The sequence below is a fragment of the Bos mutus genome, chromosome 7 (assembly GCF_027580195.1).
Source record: "Bos mutus isolate GX-2022 chromosome 7, NWIPB_WYAK_1.1, whole genome shotgun sequence".
NCBI classification, from domain to species: domain Eukaryota; kingdom Metazoa; phylum Chordata; class Mammalia; order Artiodactyla; family Bovidae; genus Bos; species Bos mutus.
In genome coordinates this window covers 11,812,190-11,832,975 of record NC_091623.1, presented here as the reverse complement: position 1 = coordinate 11,832,975, position 20,786 = coordinate 11,812,190, and the positions used below count along the sequence as shown (strand labels likewise).

General features: G+C 42.8%; 1 protein-coding gene across 7 annotated transcripts in view; it reads right to left on the bottom strand.

Moving 5' to 3' along the window:
• Positions 1-2,023, bottom strand: part of ZFYVE16 (zinc finger FYVE-type containing 16) — a 54,426-nt gene extending 52,403 nt beyond the window's left edge. For 2 of the 7 annotated variants that reach the window (XM_070373056.1, XM_070373057.1), the window contains exon 1: positions 1,847-2,023. The gene's annotated coding sequence lies outside the window, so the exon portion shown is untranslated. Of the gene's footprint in view, positions 1-950; positions 1,018-1,566; positions 1,727-1,846 lie in introns of those variants that run through there. The other 5 variants (XM_070373054.1, XM_070373060.1, XM_070373055.1 and 2 more) reach the window with 4 other exon arrangements.
• Between the last annotated feature and the right edge of the window lie 18,763 nt (positions 2,024-20,786).

Genomic DNA, 20,786 nt, shown 5'->3' with positions numbered 1-20,786 from the left:
AAATGAGATTCTACTTGTCTCCTATAATACCAGATGTTAAAGTGATTTACAAAAAATGTAAAAAAAAAAAAAAAAAAACCACCAATATTAAAAAAAATACTTTAGCTATTTTAAACATATATTATTAATATATAGTTAACTGGTTTCTTGTTAATTTTAAATGAATAAATAAAAATTAATTTTCAGTTTCAATTTCTAAAGTAGTATATATTCTTCATTAGAAAAACAAAAACTCTATTACTCCTCAATAATTTTTAAGAGTAGAAAGGGAACCTGAGACCCATTGGATTAAATAAATTGTGATACTTTCATATTATCTAGCATACTAGGGGATGATAGTTAACAGGGAATTCAGTTTTACCTGTAATATAACTATTTCAAAAGACAGTTGGTTCATGTTATCAGTTATGATTTTGTAATCAAAATCATAAAGTTATATTTATGAAGTTTTTTTTAAATATGGGGAAATGCTCAAAATATAATTTTAAGCAGGAAAAGTGGGTAATCCAACTGTATAGAAAATCTCATCATCTTCATTAAGAAAATGCCATGGGGAAAAGACTCAAGTAAAAAGTCAAAATTAACTATTGTTGATTACCTTTAACTGTGGAATCATAGTTGATTATTTCCCCTTTTCCTTTATTTTAATATTAAAAAAAAATTTTACACCAAACATGCAGTTTAATATCCGGGGGAGAAAAAAAGGAAAGAAATTAGGTGAAAAATTAGTTCTACTAAATCAAACCACTGAACTTCTGCCAATTCAAAAGACAAGCTCAAAACAATAAATTAAGGAACCTAATTCGATCAACAAGCTGCCTATTTTGTCAAAGAAAAAAATAGTTACCAAATGTGGGGGCTAGAGGGTGCAAAAACACCCTCAGTCTGGAATATAATAATAGGCAATCACAGTAGTACAAATGAAGTTAACACTTTAAAAGTTAGATCACCTTTTATAAATTTTCAAAGGTACAAAAGAAAACGTAGACGGGAGGAACACCACCGCGTCCTTCGGGTCTAAAACGACGAGAAAAATGCCTGGGTGCGGGAACAGGCTTCGCTAGAGCTCGGGCGGCGATGACAGATCGGTCTGCGGGGGCCGAGTCCTTTCGGCGTAGAGGCTGCCACTCTCTTCCGGGGAGCGGCAGCCCCTCCGGGATGCGCTGTACCCCAGCCCCGGCCGGACAGGCGGCCCAGGGGTACGGGGGGCGCTTCTCCCTCCACCCGCCGCGGCCCCAGGGGGTCGCTCCCCGGGGCAGCGCCGAGCACTCCGGGCGGCCCAAGTGGGTGGGACCCGGCAAACAGTCGCCGTGATTGCCACCCTAGCCTGGTCCGGCCCTCCAGGCTTTACTGAGGGGGCCGCTGGGTTTGAGAGTGCTGATTTCCCAGCCAGTTTCAGGGGGCTCGGAAAAGGAATGGTTCCTGGGGCCCCAAGGCTCGGCCCCTGGAGGCGCAGAAGGGCCAGACCCAGCGCCTAGCGCAGCGCGACCAGCGGCCAACCCGCCCCCTCCGTGAGGGCAACGCGGGTGAGGAGAAGCCAAGAGGCCTGTAACAGGGAACTCTTACCTCCCCACACCCCTGCGGAGCTCTCTGATGACCTACGGAGACGCCGCGCGGAGGAGTGAAGGGCGACCCCGGCCGGGAGTCCAGGGAGTACTAGACGTCGGCTCAAGGTTTGTTTCCAAACCCTATCCTCCGCGACCGGGGAAAAACACAAAGCGCAGGCGCAGAAGAGGCTTTCCTCTGACTCGCACGCCCCCTCCTTCGGCGTCCGCGGCCTCCAGTATCGCAAGGCGCCTGCGCTCTGCGATGCAGGGGTCTAAGCCCCGGGCCCCGGGCTTCTTACCGGAAATGCCTGAGGAGGCTCTGGGGTCTCGCGAATGCCGGGAAAATCGGCCGTAGGTTGGGAGCCGGTTTCTCACTAGAGGCCTTCGAGCCGGGATCTGGTAGTGACCGGCGTCATTGTCCGGCTTCTTTTGTCCTTCGCTGACCTGGACGCAGCTCCCCCCGCCCCCCGCGCCCAGCCTCCTGCGTCCTCCGGCCTGTACTGGACACACCCGCCTGCTGGGCAGCCAACCCGGCCTGCTCCCCCGGCCCCCGGCGCTGCTGTTATCCCGGAAAACCTCACTTTTTTTTTTTTTTTGCTTCAGACTAGTTTTGCAACCACCCCACCCCGCCTCCTCCTGGCAGCAACAGAAATGCTCCTAACCCACTGCCAAGCCTTAAGCCCTCCAGCTGACTGGCCATTCCCAAGGGCTCTCAGTTGCTTTAGTTCTGCTTTTCTGTCAGTGGCCACGAGAGCAGCTGCCTCTTCTGTCTGAAAACAAAAGCTAACTAATCTGGAGAAGTAAACGTCAATCATGTGATGTATATTTGGGCTTCTTTGAGCTTTACTATTTTCACCACCAATTTCCTATAAATTTAAGTGAGGGAAGAAAAGACATCTATTTGGGTGCAGAGTACTACAGACTAGGGGAAATAATCCATCGGTGGCCAAAAGGTTTTAATTTCGCAATTCATTCTCGTCTTTCAGAAGTTTCAAGAACTTTAGTATCTCAGTATTTCCGTCTGATGTAAATTTGTGGTGAAAGATTTAAGAATCAAGATTCAAATCTACAACTTGGACGTATGGTTTGTGATCTTTCAAAGATACTGCATCTTGATTTTTCTAAACTCTGAAGTGAAATTGTGTAGGTTTAGCTCAACAGTGAAACGTATTGATTTCTTAAAATAATTTAGTGAGCATCTGCTATGTGACAGACACTGCTTTAAGTGCTTTGCTTAGATTATCTCATTTAATCCTAAGAATAATTCTGAGAAGTGTGGTGTGCATTTTCTCTACTGTGTGTATGCTGTTGCTCCCAGATAAATAAAAAGAAGTCACTAACCATTATAGAAACAGTCTTACAGCAGAGATGCATGTATACAAGTGCCTATTTGAGACAGAAGTATTTATATTGCACAATGTGAGGACAAAGACTAGAAATAGAAAACACTAAGACCTTAAACAGATAAATGGGAGAAGTGTGGACATCAACAGTCAATTCACAAAATAAGAAATGCATACTGCATATTTTACTAATGTTCAAACTCATTAATAATGAGAAGACAAAAGAGACATGTCCCGTGGATCTAATTAGTTTGTTTACTTTGTGAGTAAACTCCATTGGTGAGCATAGAATGAAATGAGCACTCATGCACTGTTGGGGATATAAATGAGGACAAAAATTTTGTAAAGGTACTTGTCAACTCATTTCAAGAAATGTTCACATGACCTAATTAAGTAGCTTTTCTTTTGGAAATTATAAGGATATATTTCAGAATACTAAGATTTAGATGAGTAACACTAAGGAAAATATATCAAAAACTCAAATACCTTTCATATACAGATTGCATTTTATATCACATTTATTTGTTTATGGGTGTTTCCTCTATAAAGTGCATTTTGCTAGGAGTTGTAAGGATTATAAAGATGGATAATTTATGATTTTTTCCCTGAAGAAGTTCACAATCCATTGTGTTATTCTTTCATTTATTAACATAAACAGCTGAAAGATTGCTGCAGTATAGTAAAATTACAAGAGCTCTGTGTAGATGTTTGGCCGACTTTTCTTTGTTGGTTGAAATAAAGAAATCTACACATCAAATGCAATGCCAGAAAAAATATTAAGGAAAAACAGTCCCTGGAAAAAGTTGAGTAATAATTACTGAAATATTTTCACCTAAAGAGTCTAGTTTATAACTAAATGGACTCCGGAAAAGCCATCATCCTAGTTCTAACATATTTGGTTAATTTATTCCTTAGACTAGTCATTACTTGGCTCATCACCAGTTTTTATTATTTTGAAACATAACTAGAATCTTGATTATTTTAAGTGGCTTAAATTTCATTCTAATTTGAACTTCCAAAGGCTGTTCCCTTTTCATAAGTAAACTGGGTGGAGAAAATACCAGAAACATATAAAAATAACTACTATAATTATTCATTTGTTTTAAGGCTGGTCTGAGACTAACAAGCAATTTTTAAACTAGGGATTCATTGCTCCAAAATACAGAATGTGACCTGCAACAGTTAGTTACTGATTAGCATTTAAGTGCTATATTGCCATGCTAAAATACCAATGTTACAAGGAAACGAGCTGAAACATCTTAAAAAAAAATTGTTGGCTAGTTAGGGCCAGTTAGATCAGCTATTCCGAACAAGGGCACCAATGAAGAAATAGTTATCGTTTTGGTGATCATGACAGCTAGTTTTTAAACATACATAGAAAACATTTGGAAGGAATTCCACTAAAATATTAACTCTATTTTTGGAAGGTGAAATTATGGGTGATTTCTCCCTCTTCTTTCGAGTATTCCATTATTTTCCAAGTTTTTTTTTTTTAATAATGAGGACGTATTACTTTAATAATCCAAGAGGAAAAATGGAATAGTTCCTTTTAAAAAGAATTGCTGAATTCATAACTGAGCCAACCAATTACTTTATATTCATTATGCAATCTCTGCATATAATATATTGTATGACTATGAATCATCAGAGAGAAATACACCCAAAATGATTGATGAGCACTTGTATCTGGATACTGTCTTAGAGGTGATATATCATGGTACAGTCCTGCCCAGAGCTCAAGTCGGATACAGCTTCAACATCATGACACAAGCTTTCTTGTTGAGGGGGTCAGAAATCTTTACCAAATATTTCTAGTTCTTATCTCTTCTGTACATGTGATGGCAGAGTACCTTCTGGTTCCCTTGTGGTTGAATAGGTCCAGGTGAATGATTCAGGCTGATGAACTGTGTGAAGTGACATGTGTCTTCCTAGACTGGATATTTTAATCACCAATGTGTGGTCAAACAGGTGATGGCAAGACTGAATATCGACATTTTAGTAATCAGTGAACTGAAATGGACTGGAATGGGTGCATTTAACTCAGATGACCATTATATCAACTACTGTGGGCAAGGAAACGGAGAAGGAAATGGCAACCCACTCCAGTATTCTTGCCTAGAAAATCCTGTGGACAGAGGAGCCTGTTGGGCTGCTGTCCATAGGGTTGCACAGAGTCAGACACGACTGAAGCAACTTAGCGTGCATGCATGCATTGGAGAAGAAAATGGCAACCCACTCCAATGTTCTTGTCTGGAGAATCCCAGGGACAGAGGAGCCTGGTGGGCTGCCATCTATGGGGCTGCACAGAGTCGGACATGACTGAAGTGACTTAGCAGTAGCAGCAATGGGCAAGAATCACTTAGAAGAAATGGAGTAGTCATCATAGTCAGCAGAGTCAGAAATGCAGTACTTGGATGCAATCTCAAAAACAACACAGTGACCTCTGTTCGTTTCTAAGGCAAACCATTCAATATAACAGTAATCCAAGTCTATGCCCTGAACAGTAATGCTGAAGAAGCTGAAGTTGAACAGTTCTATGAAGACCTACAAGACCTTCTAGGACTAACACCCAAAAAAGATGTGCTTTTCATTAGAGGGGACTGGAATGCAAAAGTAGGAAGTCAAGAAACACCTGGAGTAACAGGCAAATTTGGACTTGGAATACAATTAGAGCAAAGGCTAATAGAGTTCTGCCAAGAGAACACACTGGTCATAGCAAACACCCTCCTCCAACAACACAAGAGATGACTCTACATATGGACATCACTAGATGGTCAACACCAAAATCAGATTGATTATATTCTTTGCAGCCAAAGATGGAGAAGTGCTATACAGTCAGCAAAAACAAGACCGGGAGCTGACTGTAGCTCAGATCATGAACCTTATTGCTAAATTCAGACTTAAGTTGAAGAAAGTAGGGAAAACCACTAGACCATTCAGTGACATAAATCAAATCCCTTACAACTATACAGTGGAAGTGACAAATACATTCAAGGGGTTAGATCTGATAGAGAGCCTGAAGAACTGTGGATGGAGGTTCGTGACATCATACAGGAGGCAGGGATCAAGACCATTCCCAAGAAAAAAAAAGTGCAAAAAGGCCAAATGGTTGTCTGAGGAGGCCTTACAAATAGCTGTGAAAAGAAGAGCAGCGAAAGGCAAAGGAGAAAAGGAAAGATATAAGCATCTGAATGCAGAGTTCCAAAGAATAGCATGGAGAGATAAGAAAGCCTTCCTCAGTGATCAATGCAAAGAAATAGAGGAAAACAATAGAGTGGGAAAGACTAGAGAGGTCTTCAAAAAAATTTGAGATACCAAAGGAATATTTCATGCAAAGATGGGCACAATAAAGGATAGATATGGTATGGACCTAACAGAAGCAGAAGATATTAAGAAGAGGTGGCAAGAATACACAGAAGAACTATACAAAAAAGATCTTCATGACCCAGATAATCATGACGGTGTGATCACTCACCTAGAACCAGACATCCTGGAAAGCGAAGTCAAGCGGGCCTTAGGAAGCATCACTAAGAACAAAACTAGTGGAAGTGATGGAATTCCAGTTGAGTTATTTCACATCCTAAAAGATGATGCTGTGAAAGTGCTACACTCAGTATGCCAGCAAATTTGGAAAACTGAGCAGTGGCCACAGCATTGGAAAAGGTCACTTTTCATTCCAATCTCAAAGAAAGGCAATGCCAAAGAAGCCTCAAACTACCGCACAATTGCACTCATCTCACACACTAGCAAAGTAATGCTCAAAATTCTCCAAGCCAGGCTTCTCCAAGCCAGTGAACTCATGTCCATTGAGTCAGTGATGCCATCCAACCATCTCATCCTCTGTCGTCCTCTTCTCCTCCTGCCTTCAATCTTTCCCAGCATCAGGGTCTTTTCCAGTGATTCAGTTATTTGCATCAGGTGGCGAAAGTATTGGAGTTTTAGCATCAGTCCTTCCAATGAACATTCAGGACTGACTTCCTTTAGGATGTACTGGTTGGATCTCCTTGCAGTCCAAGGGACTCTCAGGAGTCTTCTCAAACACCTCAGTTCAAAAGCATCAATTCTTCTGTGCTCTGCTTCCTTTACAGTCCAACTCTCACATCCATACATGACTACTGGAAAAAACATAGCCTTGACTAGATGGACCTTTGTCAGCAAAGTAACATCTCTGCTCTTTAACATGCTGTCTAGGCTGGTCATAACTTTTCTTCCAAGAAGCAAGCGTCTTTTTATTCATGGCTGCAGTCACCATATGCAATGATTTTGGAGCCCAAGAAAATAAAGTCTGCCACTGTTTCTCCATCTATTTGCCATGAAGTGATGGGACCGGATGCCATGATCTTAGTTTTCTGAATGTTGAGCTTTAAGCCAGCTTTTTCACTCTCCTCTTTCACTTTCATCAAGAAGCTCTTTAGTTCTTCTTCACTGTCTGCCATAAGGATGGTGTCATCTGCATATCTGAGGTTATTGATATTTCTCCTGGCAATCTTGATTACAGCTTGTGCTTCCTCCAGCCCAGTGTTTCTCATGATGTACTCTGTATATGTTAAATAAGCAGGGTGACAATATAGAGCCTTGACATACTCCTTTTCCTATTTGGAACCAATCTGTTTTTCCATGTCCAGTTCTAACTGTTGCTTCCTGACCTGCATACAGATATCTCAAGAGGCAAGTCAGGTGGTCTGGTATTCCTATCTCTTTCAGAATTTTCCACAGTTTGTTTGTGATCCACACAGTCAAAGGCTTTGTCATAGTCAATAAAGCAGAAGTAGATGTTTTTTTTGGAACTCTCTTTTTTGATGATCCAGTGAATGTGGGCAATTTGATCTCTGGTTCCCATGCCTTTTCTAAAACCATCTTGAACATGTGGAAGTTCACGGTTCACATATTGTTCTTTGCTAGTGTGTGAGATAAGTGCAATTGTGCGGTAGATTGAGCATTCTTTGGTATTGCCTTTCTTTGGGATTTGAATGAAAACTGACCTTTTCCAGGGGCTCTGGATGTGGGTATGGTATAAGTCCTCTTGTTGGAGGTCACCATTAACCCCACCATAGAGCTGCCAGAACTTACATAGGACTGGGAAATAGACTCTTGGAGGGCACAACAGAACCTTGTGCACCAGGACCCAGGAGAAAGGAATAGTGACCCCACAGCGGACTTTCCTGTGGGTGTCCAAAACTCTCTGGCAAAGGCGTGGGTCGGTGGTGGCCTGCTACAGGTGTGGGGCATGGACTGTGGCAGTACATGCCTGGGATCTTTTGAGGGAGGTTACCATTATCTTCATTACCTCTACCATAGTTTGGCCCCAGGTAAACAGCAGCGAGGGAACATAGCTCTACCCATCAACAGAAAATTGGATTAAAGATTTACTGAGCATGGCCCTGCCCATCAGAACAAGACCCAGTATCCCCCTCGGTCAATCTGTCCCATCAGGAAGCTTTCATAAGCCTCTTATCCTTCTCCATCAGAGGGCAGACAGACTGGAAACCACCATCACAGAAAACTAACCAATCTAATCACATGGACCACAGCCTTGTCTAACTCAATGAAACTATGAGCCATGCTGTGTAGGGCCACCTAAGACGGACGGGTCATGGTGGAGAGTTCTGACAAAATGTGGTCCACTGGAGAAGAGAATAGCAAACCACTTCAGTATTCCTGCCTTGAGAACCCCATGAACAGTAGGAAAAGGCAAGAAGATAAAACCCAGGTAAGACGGTGGCACTGAGAGAGGGGATCACGGGGCAGACAGACTGAAACTACAGTCATGGACAACTAGCCAATCTGATCACATGACTACAGCCTTGTCTAACTCAGTGAAACTAAGCCATGCCGTGTGGGGCCACCCAAGATGGGCAGGTCATGGTGGAGAGGTCTGACAGAGTGTGGTCCACTGGAGAAGGGAACAGCAAACCACTTCAGTATTCCTGCCTTGAGAACCCCATGAACAGTAGGAAAAGGCAAGAAGATAGGACACTGAAAGATGAACTCTCCAGGTCACTAGGTGCCCAGTATGCTACTGGAGATCAGTGGAGAAATAACTCCAGAAAGAATGAAGGGATGGAGCCAAATGAAAAACAACACCCAGTTGTGGATGTGGCTGGTGATGGAAGCAAGTCCCGATACTGTAAAGAGCAATATTGCATAGGAACCTGGAATGTTAGGTCCATGAGTCAAGGCAAATTGGAAGTGATCGAAGAGGAGATGCCAAGAGTGAACATAGACATTTTAGGAATCAGCGAACTAAAATGGACTGTAATGGGTGAATTTAACTCAGATGACCATTATACCTACTACTGTGGGCAAGAATCCCTTAGAAAAAATTGAGTAGCCATCATAATCAACAGAGTCAGAAATGCAGTACTTGGATGCAGTCTCAAAAACAACAGAATGATCTCCGTTCGTCTCGAAGCCAAACCATTCAGTATCACGGTAATCCAAGTCTATGCCCCTACCAGTAATGCTGAAGAAGCTGAAGTTGAACAGTTCTATGAAGACCTACAAAACCTTCTAGAACTAATACCTAAAAAGGATGTCCTTTTAATAATAGGGGAATGGAATGCAAAAGTAGGAAGTAAAGAAACACCTGGAGTAACAGGCAAATTTGGCCTTGGAATACAGAATGAAGCAGGGGAAAGACTAATAGAGTTTTGCCAAGAAAATGCACTGGACATAGCAAACACCCTCTTCCAACAACATAAGAGAAGACTCTACACATGGACATCACCAGATGATCAACACCGAAATCAGATTGATTATATTCTTTGCAGCCAAGGGTGAAGAAGCTCTATACAGTCAACAAAAACAAGACCAGGAGCTGACTGCGGCTCAGATCATGAACTCCTTATTGCCAAATTCAGACTGAAATTGAAGAAAGTAGGGAAAACCACTAGACCATTCAGGTATGACCTAAATCAAATCCCTTATGATTATACACTGGAAGTAAGAAATAGATTTAAGGGACTAGATGTATTAGACAGAGTGCTTATGAACTATGGATGGAGGTTTGTGACATTGTACAGGAGACAGGAAGCAAGATCATCTCCAAGAAAAAGAAATGCAAAAAAGCAAAATGACTGTCTGCGGAGGCCTTACAAATAGCTGTGAAAAGAAGAGAAGCCAAAAGTGAAGGATAAAAGGAAAGATATACCCATCTGAATGCAGAGTTCCAAAGAATAGCAAGGAGAGATAAGAAAGCCTTCCTCAGTGATCAATGCAAAGAAATAGAGGAAAACAATAGAATGGGAAAGACTAGAGAGGTCTTCAAGAAAATTAGAGATACCAAGGGAACATTTCATACAAAGATGGGCTCGATAAAGGACAGAAATGATATGGACCTAACAGAAGCAGAAGATATTAAGAAGAGGTGGCAAGAATATACAGAAGAACTGTACAAAAAAGATCTTCACGACCCAGATAATCACGATGGTATGATCACTCACCTAGAGCCAGACATCCTGGAATGCGAAGTCAAGCGGGCCTTAGGAAGCATCACTATGAACAAAGCTAGTGGAGATGATGGAATTCCAGTTGAGCTATTTCAAATCCTAAAAGATGATGCTGTGAAAGTGCTGCACTCAATATGCCAGCAAATTTGGAAAACTGGATAATATCAGACCACATTTCCTCATGTGACATTTTCTTCCTTTTATGGTCATTTCCCGTTTCCTTCTCATTTTCTTTTTTATTTATCCTCTCTCCTTTCCCCGCTGATAACCATAAATTTGTTTTCCTTGTCTGTGAGTCAATTTCTGTTTTGTAAATAAGTTCATTTGTATCATTTTTTTTAGAATCCACATATAAATGATATCATATGATGTTTGAGTTTGACTACTTAGTATGAAATCTCTGGGTCCATCCATGTTGCTACAAATGGCAGTATTTCATTCTTTTTAATGGCTGAGCAATATCCCATTGTATATATATACTACATCCTCTTTATCCATTCATCTGTTGACAGTCATTTAGGTTGCTTCCATATCGTGACTATTGTAAATAGTACTGGTATAAACATCAGGATGTATGTATCTCTTTGAATTAGTGTTTTTGTCTTTTCCAGATATATGCCCAGGAATGGGATTGCTGGTTCATATAGTAACTCTATTTCTAGACTATTAAGGAAGCTCCATACTGTTCTCCATAGTGATTTCAACAATTTACATTCCAGTCAACAGGGTAAGAGAGTTCCATTTTCTCCACATCCTCTCCTGCATTTGTTATTTGTAGACTCTTTAATGATGTTCATTCTGACTGATGTGAAGGAGTAACTCATTGTAGTTTTGATTTGCATTTCTCTAATAGTGATGTTGATTCCAGCTTGTGCTTCTTCCAGCCCAGCATTTCTCATGATGTACTCTGCATATGTTAAATAAGCAGGGTGACAACATACAGCCTTGATGTACTCCTTTTCCTATTTGGAACCAGTCTGTTGTTCCATGTCCAGTTCTAACTGTTGCTTCCTGACCTGCGTACAGATATCTCAAGAGGCAAGTCAGGTGGTCTGGTATTCCCATCTCTTTCAGAATTTTCCACAGTTTATTGTGATCCACACAGTCAAAGGCTTTGGCATAGTCAATAAAGCAAAAATAGATGTTTTTCTGGAAATCTCTTGCTTTTTCGATGATCCAGCAGATGTTGGCAATTTGGTCTCTGGTTCCACTGCCTTTTCTAAAACCAGCTTGAACAACTGGAAGTTCACGGTTCACGTATTGCTGAAGCCTAGCTTGGAGAATTTTGAGCATTACTTTACTAGCGTGTGATGAATGAGGTTTGTGACATTGTACAGGAGACAGGGATCAAGACCATCCCCATGGAAAAGAAATGCAGAAAAGCAAAATGGCTGTCTGGGGAGGCCTTACAAATAGCTATGAAAAGAAGAGAAGTGAAAAGCAAAGGAGAAAAGGAAAGATATAAGCATCTGAATGCAGAGTTCCAAAGAATAGCAAGAAGAGATAAGAAAGCCTTCCTCAGCAATCAATGCAAAGAAATGGAGGAAAACAACAGAATGGGAAAGACTAGAGATCTCTTCAAGAAAATTAGAGATACCAAGGGAACATTTCATACAAAGATGGGCTCGGTAAAGGACAGAAATGATATGGACCTAACAGAAGCAGAAGATATTAAGAAGAGGTGGCAAGAATACACAGAAGAACTGTACAAAAAAGATCTTCACGACCCAGGTAATCACAATGGTGTGATCACTGACCTAGAGCCAGACATTCTGGAATGTGAAGTCAAATGGGCCTTAGAAAGCATCACTATGAACAAAGTTAGTGGAGGTGATGGAATTCCAGTTGAGCTATTCCAAATCCTGAAAGATGATGCTGTGAAAGTGCTTCACTCAATATGCCAGCAAATTTGGAAAACTCAGCAGTGGCCACAGGACTGGAAAAGGTCAGTTTTCATTCCAATCCCAAAGAAAGGCAATGCCAAAGAATGCTCAAACTACCGCACAATTGCACTCATCTCACATGCTAGTAAAGTAATGCTCAAAATTCTCCAAGCCAGGCTTCAGCAATATGTGAACCGTGAACTTCCTGATGTTCAAGCTGGTTTTAGAAAAGGCAGAGGATCCAGAGATCAGATTCCAACCTCCGCTGGATCATCGAAAAAGCAAGAGATTTCCAGAAAAACATCTATTTCTGCTTTATTGACTATGTCAAAGCCTTTGACTGTGTGGATCATAATAAGCTGTGGAAAATTCTGAAAGATATGGGAATACCAGACCACCTGACCTGCCTCTTGAGAAATCTGTATGCAGGTCAGGAAGCAACAGTTAGAACTGGACATGGAACAACAGACTGGTTCCAAATAGGAAAAGGAGTACATCAAGGCTGTATGTTGTCACCCTGCTTATTTGACTTCTGTGCAGAGTACATCATGAGAAACGCTGGACTGGAAGAAGCACAAGCTGGAATCAAGATTGCCAGGAGAAATATCAATAACCTCAGATATGCAGATCACACCACCCTTATGGCAGAGAGTGAAGAGGAACTAAAAAGCCTCTTGATGAAAGTGAAAGAGGAGAGTGAAAAAGTTGGCTTAAAACTCAACATTCAGAAAACAAAGATCATGGCATCTGGTGCCATCACTTCATGGCAAGTTGATGGGGAAACAGTGTCAGACTTTATTTTTGGGGGCTCCAAAATCACTGCAGATGGTGACTGCAGCCATGAAATTAAAAAACGCTTACTCCTTGGAAGAAAAGTTATGACCAACCTAGATAGCATATTGAAAAGCAGAGACATTACTTTGCCAACAAAGGTCCGTCTAGTCAAGGCTATGGTTTTTTCAGTGGTCATGTATGGATGTGAGAGTTGGACTGTGAAGAAGGCTGAGCGCTGAACAATTGATGCTTTTGAACTGTGGTGTTGGAGAAGACTCTTGAGAGTCCCTTGGACTGCAAGGAGATCCAACCAGTCCATTCTGAAGGAGATCAGCCCTGGGATTTCTTTGGAAGGAATGATGCTAAAGCTGAAAGTCCAGTACTTTGGCCACCTCATACGAAGAGTTGACTCATTGGAAAAGACTCTGATGCTGGGAGGGATTGGGGGCAGGAGGAGAAAGAGATGACAGAGGATGAGATGGCTGGATGGCATCACTGAATCGATGAACATGAGTTTGAGTGAACTCTGGGAGTTGGTGATGGACAGGGAGGCCTGGCATGCTGCAATTCATGGGGTCGTGAAGAGTCGGACACGACTGAGCGACTGAACTGAATAGTGATGTTGAACTCTTTTCATGTGCCTTTTGGTCATCGGTATGACTTCTTTGGAGAAATGTCTGTTTTGGTCCTCTGCCTATGTTTTAATTGGATTGTTTGTTTTTTGGATATTGAGATGTACGAACTGTTTTTATATTTGAGAAATTAATCCCTTGTCAGTCACATTGATTGCAAATATTTTCTCCCATTCCACAGTTTGTCTTTTTTTGTGTGTGTGTGGTTTCCTTTTTGATACAAAAGCTTTGAAGTTTAATTAGGTCCAATTTGTTTATCTTTGCTTTTATTTCCATTACTGTAATAGATGTATGCAAAAAACTTGCTGCAATTTGTGTCAAAGATTGTTCTGCCTATGTTTTCCTCTAGTAGTTTTATAGTATCTGGTCTTACATTTAGATCTTTAATCGACTTTGAGTTTATTTTTGTATATTGTTTTTAATTTTTTAATTTATTTAAAAATTGTATTTTTTTTTCTTTCTTAGAAAAAATTGTTACACTCCATTTATAGTTATTTCAAAATACTGGCTTGATGCCTTGTGTTATTCAGTACATCCTGTAGCCTGTCTTACACCTAATAGTTTGTGCCTTTCACTCCCCCACACCTAAGTTCCCCCCTACTAGTAACTACTAGTTTGTTCTCTCTCTATATAGAGTCTGCTTCTTTTTTGTAGTATTCACTAGTTTGTGTATATTTTAAGTTGCACATATAGATGATACCATACAGTATTTGTCTTTCTCTATCTGATTTATTTCACTTGAGCATAACGCTCTCCAAGTCCATCCATGTTGCTGCAAACGGGAAACTTCTATTCTTAATTTCCTTCTTAACATCAAGGACTCCTGACCAGTATCCTTGGTCTTAAATTAACACTATTATTTTTCCTAAATAGAATTTTCTTCAGTGACTTTTAATCTGTTTTCATTTCAGCGATGGATTGTCAATTTTATTACAGTCTGCACTTTTCTTGCTGACCTTGTATATATTCATTAGATTTAGATTTGACTAAGTGGGCTTCCCTGGTAGCTCAGCTGGTAAAGAATCCAACTGCAATGCAGGAGATGCTTCCTGGGTGGGGAAGACCCCCTGGAGAAGGGATAGGCTACCCACTCCAGTATTCTTGGGCTTCCCTGCTGGCTCAGATGGTAAAGAATCTGCCCAGAGCAGATCTGGATTTGATCCCTGGGTTGGGAAGATCCCCTGGAGGAGGGCATGACAACCCACTCCAGTATTCTTGCCTGGAGAATTCCATGGACAGAGGAGCCTGGAGGGCTATAGCCCAGGTGGTTGCAAAGAGTTGGACACAACTGAGCAACTAAGCACAGCACACAGCAAGGATATTAGTAACCTGCAAAACATAAGGCTTAAACTAGATGCTTATTTTCCTTTTGCACTAACAAAATTTGCATTAATGTTACATTTTGTAACATTAACAGATACAGATATCTAGGGCTGCCATAGAACTCTGTTTTATGAAGTCAACACAGACTTTGGATTCTTCTAGCTTCAGTACGCTTGCCTGGAAAATCCCAGGGATGGAGGAGCCTGGTAGGCTGCAGTCCATGGGGTTGCGAAGAGTTGGACATGACTGAGCAATTTCACTTTGACTTTTCACTTTCATGCATTGGAGAAGGAAATGGCAACCCACTCCAGTGTTCTTGCCTGGAGAATCCCAGGGGCGGCGGAGCCTTGTGGGTTGCCTTATATGGGGTCGCACAGAGTTGGACACAACTGAAGCGACTTAGCAGCAGCAGCTTTTTACTCTGTCAACTGTAGCCTCTATTCCCAAGGTCACCTCATGGTCCAAAATGGCTCTTCAGCTCCAACTATCGTGTCCATATTTCAACTAGCAAGGAAGAAGAAAGTGACGTAGTGGGTCAAATGACTCATGTAAGCTGTTCCTTAAGGAAGGTTCTCTGAAGTTGCTGCAGGATGTTGTTTTTTAGTCACTAAGTCGTGTCCTACTCTTTTGCAGCCCCATGGACTGTAGCCTGCCAGGCTCCTCTGTCCATGGGATTGCCCAGGCAAGAATACTGGAGTAGGTTGCCATTTCCTTCTCCAGGGGATCTTCTTGACTCAGGGTTTGAACTCACGTCTCCTGGTTAGCAGGGGGATTCTTTACCACTGAGCCACCTGGGAAGCCCTGCTACAGGATACTCTTGCTTATTTGCATTGTTTAGGACTTATTCCCCTGGTCATATATAATTACAAGGGAGACTGAGGAATTGTCTTTAGTTTGGGAGGCCCTGTGCCTGGCTGAAAATTCTAACCTGCCTGGGAAAATGGATATTTGGAGGAAATAGCAATTTCTGCCAGATTCTAATTGAACCATGGTGCCATTGGGAGCTCCCTTCTTGCAGGAACACAGATTCATCAAATAATATTGATCTGAAAAGTCTCTGCATGATAACTGCAACTCCAGAATAAAGGCTGACTTCTCAACCACACTGGGACACACTATTAATGATTACATTGTCAATGCAAAGTCAAAAAACAAAAACTGTCCCTCCACCCCTCACTGTATTTCTTCCCCCATCACATTTTTAGGAGTGTTTGCTCCACTGACTCACTTCCTCGCCTCCTGTTTTTATCTTCAACCTTGTCTAAAATGGATCGTCCCTGACTACTTCGCTGTTCTTGCAAACACTAACAGTGACCCATGAAGCCAAATTAATCGGGTGCTTTCTGTCATCTTCCTTGGTTCCTCAGCATTTGGCAAAGCTGACACTTCCTCTTTCTTGAAATGCTGTCTTTCTTTGGATTTCATGACACAACATTGTTCCAGAAGCTTGTGTAAATCTCCTTTGTGTACTTCTCTATCAGAACACAAAATGGTGGATCTCCTAAGAGCTGAGTTCTAAGTCTTCTCTCCTCAACTACACATAGATGAACCCATCTATTGCAGGCTTTAATTATCACATGTGCTGAAGATCCCCAAAACTCTATCTGTAATTTGATCTTTATTCTATTTTGCAGTATCTTCCTTTTCTTTCAGTGTCAGAGCAAACAAGTAACTTGTATTTGACTAGCCAAAGCTGGTTATTATCCATCTGAATGCACAGAAATTTTAAAACACATATGAACTTGTCAGCAAACCATAAACTGTATGCCATATTAAGACAAAAAAATATTATTATAGCTTATAATCATAGTATTTAGGCTTTCATTTCTTAAACTGTCAACCAATATGGCTCCCTTGTGGTTGAGAAAGTTCATATGACTGGTTCTAGCCCACAGTGAGTGAGTTGTGGTTGGAACTACCACGTCATGGCTAGAACACATAATCACCAGTCTGAGACCTTCTGGAGCCATCTTTTCTCTCTTGACAGCCAGCAGTATTCAAGATGGTAGCTGGTCTCTTAGCCTAGATCCCTAAGTGACTAAAATTAACTTAGTCACCTCTCTAAAACTCTCCCTCACCGCCCCACCCCCCACAAAGTAATGAAGGTAGTATGAGGAAGAAAACAAATTGGTCATTTAGGCACAGACTTTGGACATTTGTTACCATGACATAAGCCATCTGATATACCCATCCCAGCTGATATAAATGTTGGTACCAGCAGTAAATGCTATTGAACAGAAACCTAAATAAAACTCGAGGCCCTGGATTAGGGACTGGCAGCAGGTGGCAAAGAAACTGCTATCAGAGGATAGAAGGATGGTGATTGATCTTGTGAAGAAGTGAAACTTTGGTCACCTGACAACTTGGAAGGCAGGTAACGTACCATTGAATGTGTGACCTTAGGAGAAGTTGGAAACGAGTGTTAGTAGCATATACTGGCAGCTGTTTTCATTTGATAATTTACTACGAGAAACAGGTTCAGAAAACAACTGGCCAGTTTGCCAACAAATGCAGACAGGCAGGGACAGAACATTAAGCAAGGAAGTGGCTATAGACCATGAAATCTGTAAAGAGGCAAGTGAAGACTTGAGCAAGGAAGTTGAAAGGATGGTGAAAAGATCAGAGAGTTGGAAGTCCGCAGGGGTTGAATGATTGTTGGATTGGGGTTCCTAAAGGCAGTGAGGTGGACAAACAAGTGGGGAGGAAAAGTGGGGGAAGGTTAAAATCACATGAAAAGTAAGAAAGGCAAATGTGCTCATAGCTACTGCGCATAGCAAGAACTCCTAATGTTCTTAGGCACCCAAGTTCTCCAAGCAGAGGCTCGGCTGGAGGCAGTGGGCCTGGAGCCATAGCTGATGATGTGGGGCTTGCTGGCCCCCAGGGAGTGGAAATGGAACACATGAGAAATAAATGAAAAATGGAAAGGTAAAAAAAGAGACAAATTTTTTGCTCAAGAGACAGGAAAAATTGGGAACACTATTCAGAGCTTGGATGAGGATATAGGCATTGCAGAATCAGCTTCTGGTTAAGGATCGATGTGTGATTGATTTTTCAGGCCTGACCACAGGCAATTAAGAAGGCTTTACCCAGAATACCTGGTGGGACCAGGGGGGAAGCTGCCCTTCGCGCGCCAGACCTGGGGCACAGCCTGCGAGCTCCTGTTCCTGAAGGGGGTTGCAGTCAAGGACTCAGGGCCATTCCTATCCGTCACCTTCATTCCAAAATGTTTTTTTGTTTTGTTTTGTTTTAATGTGAGTGGCATGTGGGATCTTATAGTTCCCCAACCAGGAGTTGAATCCTTGCCCCCTGCAGTGGAAGTGTCAGTCTTAACCACTGGACCACCAGGTAAGTCCCTTATAGGTTTCTATCTGAGGACTTCTGCTTCCTTATGCGTGAAGGGGAGAATTTTGAAAACTTTCCCGCTCCCAGCCTTTCCCCCTTGTCCCCTCACCAGAGGCGTCAGGATCCATAAAACGCTGGAGCATTTGGTTCCAGGGCGCCTTCAGCAGTAAGACATCCCTACGTAGCTCTGATGCCACTGACTCTCAGCTGGGGTGCCTTTCCACGGGGGAATGTGGAACAGGGGAGTTGGCACTTTCTCCCATTTTATCTGCTTGCTTATTCCATCACACTGCATGCGAAGTCACTTCAGTCGTGTCTGACTCTTTGCAACCCTATGGACCAAGGCCCTCTAGGCAAGAATACTGGAATGGGTTGTCATGTCCTCTTCCAGGGGATCTTCCTGACCCAGGGAATGAACCCATGTCTCTTACATCCCCAGCATTGGCAGGCAGGTTCTTTACCACGAGTGCCCATTCCATCACATTAAGTGATTAAAGACCAAAGTCTCTCATTTTTGCCTCCTTGCCTTTTGAACTCCTCCTGCACCTGGCGGCGCAGCTCTCTCTCCCAGCTCAGCTGGCCTCCTTACAAAGAAGATTAGCGGGCAGTTCTCAATCAGGGGCTATAGAGGCAGGAACACCAGTAAGTTCATTCACAGACTTCAACCCTCCTCCTCCTGGGAATCTCAAGGGGTATCCTGGCCTGTCATAGAGACCCCGCAGAAAAGCTGTCATCTTCTAGTGATTCAAAGTGCTGTCCTTATTCTGCCCTTCCCAATCAACAGCAAGAACAGTATGGGATAAAATAGTCATGTCAGCCCTGGACACACATTAGAATCAGCTGGGGGACTTAACCGAAAACAGATGTCAGGCCTTCTTTCCCCTAGAGTGCCTGGTTTTAATTTCATTGACTTAGAGAAAGAATACAGTTCTTCACAACCCAGATCTCGTGTTCTCCAGCTCTGTTGCACCTTGGGTGATTGCTGTCACTTTCCTGACCCTCAGCCTCCTCATCTGTGATGTGGGAATGATGACACTTGCCTCCCGGGGGGTGCTATGAGGATTAAGTGAAACAAGGTGTCTAGAGGCAACTGGAACACACCATGTGCACCATAAATGTTGTCTCCTTCAGAATGTGAATCAGGAGGAACTTCCTGTGAGCCCAAGAGCCAGGAAAGACTACTAGGAAGAAAGAGTTAGACTTGCCTCCTTAAGGAAGAACACAGATTCAATTGGGTGGAGGGGCCACTCTCAGATCTGAGCAATCCGGGCCCCAGCCCAGGGCCCCACATATTGAGGGCTGCACCCTGGCCTTCCTCTGTCTGCACCTTGGCCCACGGGGCAAGGAGTCCATAGTGGCCGAGTGCCGTGCCCCTGGGAGCCCACGCCCCCACCTTCTAGATCATGCATCGGGGCCAAGTCTTCCCCAGGCCAGTCCTCCTGAGGGGACCATCCTCCCAGTTTGTAACTCCAGTCCCAAGGGGCTTAAAGGAGGCTGTTTGAGGGGCAGGATCAAATCTTGGATTTGAGGGCTGGGAGTCTATTTACAGACATATGTGTGCATTCCTTCAGGGTGTGGGGGCAGAACCAGGGGTGGGAAGAAAAAGGGGTAGGTCACTGGTCAGGGGCTCTTACACGCTCTCTCACTCCAGCAACACAGACATTTCGAGTGGTTCTGACACCGGTATTCATTTTACAGCCAACATTAATCTGGACATTTCCGTTAACAACACTTTGCAATCAAATAAGTGCTTTATGCCTGAGACATCATAAGTGATTGATAAATACGAGTGTAGTAGAATTCAAACATATTCACTGCAGCTCAGATGGGGTTAAAGCATCTTGCTTGGTCGAGGATTTGCAGCTGGGAGGGAAACTACCACTTGAAAAGAAATTGGTCTCTTCTGGCTTAAAACAGTCCCTTTTGGACAAAGGTTTTTCTTTTCCCTCCTCATTCTTCCTCCCCTCATCCCCAGAGGCATCAGGGTGGAGGAAGCTGACGGACATCATAGTGAGGGTATGTGGAAGGCTGAGGTCTGTGGGTTCTTCCCACTGGTTTCTGCTGACACTTTGACTCAGGGTCCATCTCACCTGGTCTTTGAGCATCAGCCTCCAGCCTCACTGCATCTGCTGGGCTGGGCTCAACCATGGCTCTTGTCACTCCTGATTCTCTGAAACTCAGCAGCAGATTCTACCCGGCTTCCAGCTTGAACCAATCCCTCTTGGAAGCTCAACTAATTTCCCTCCCCACCACTCCCACCCACCCCCGCCACCAGCACCGTTCCAGCCCACAGCCTTTATGTTAACTGTTAATTCTCAGTTACCCTACACTCACAACAGGAGGAAAGATGGGAAGAAGGGGTGATGTGCCGTGTTCTGTGCAGGTACTTCAGTTGTACATTGCTTTCCACAGTCATTTCCCAGAAGCCAATAAGACGGGCATTTTAGCAGAAAGTTCCCATCCAGTCCCTAGTGTTTTGGGCCAAATTGTGTTT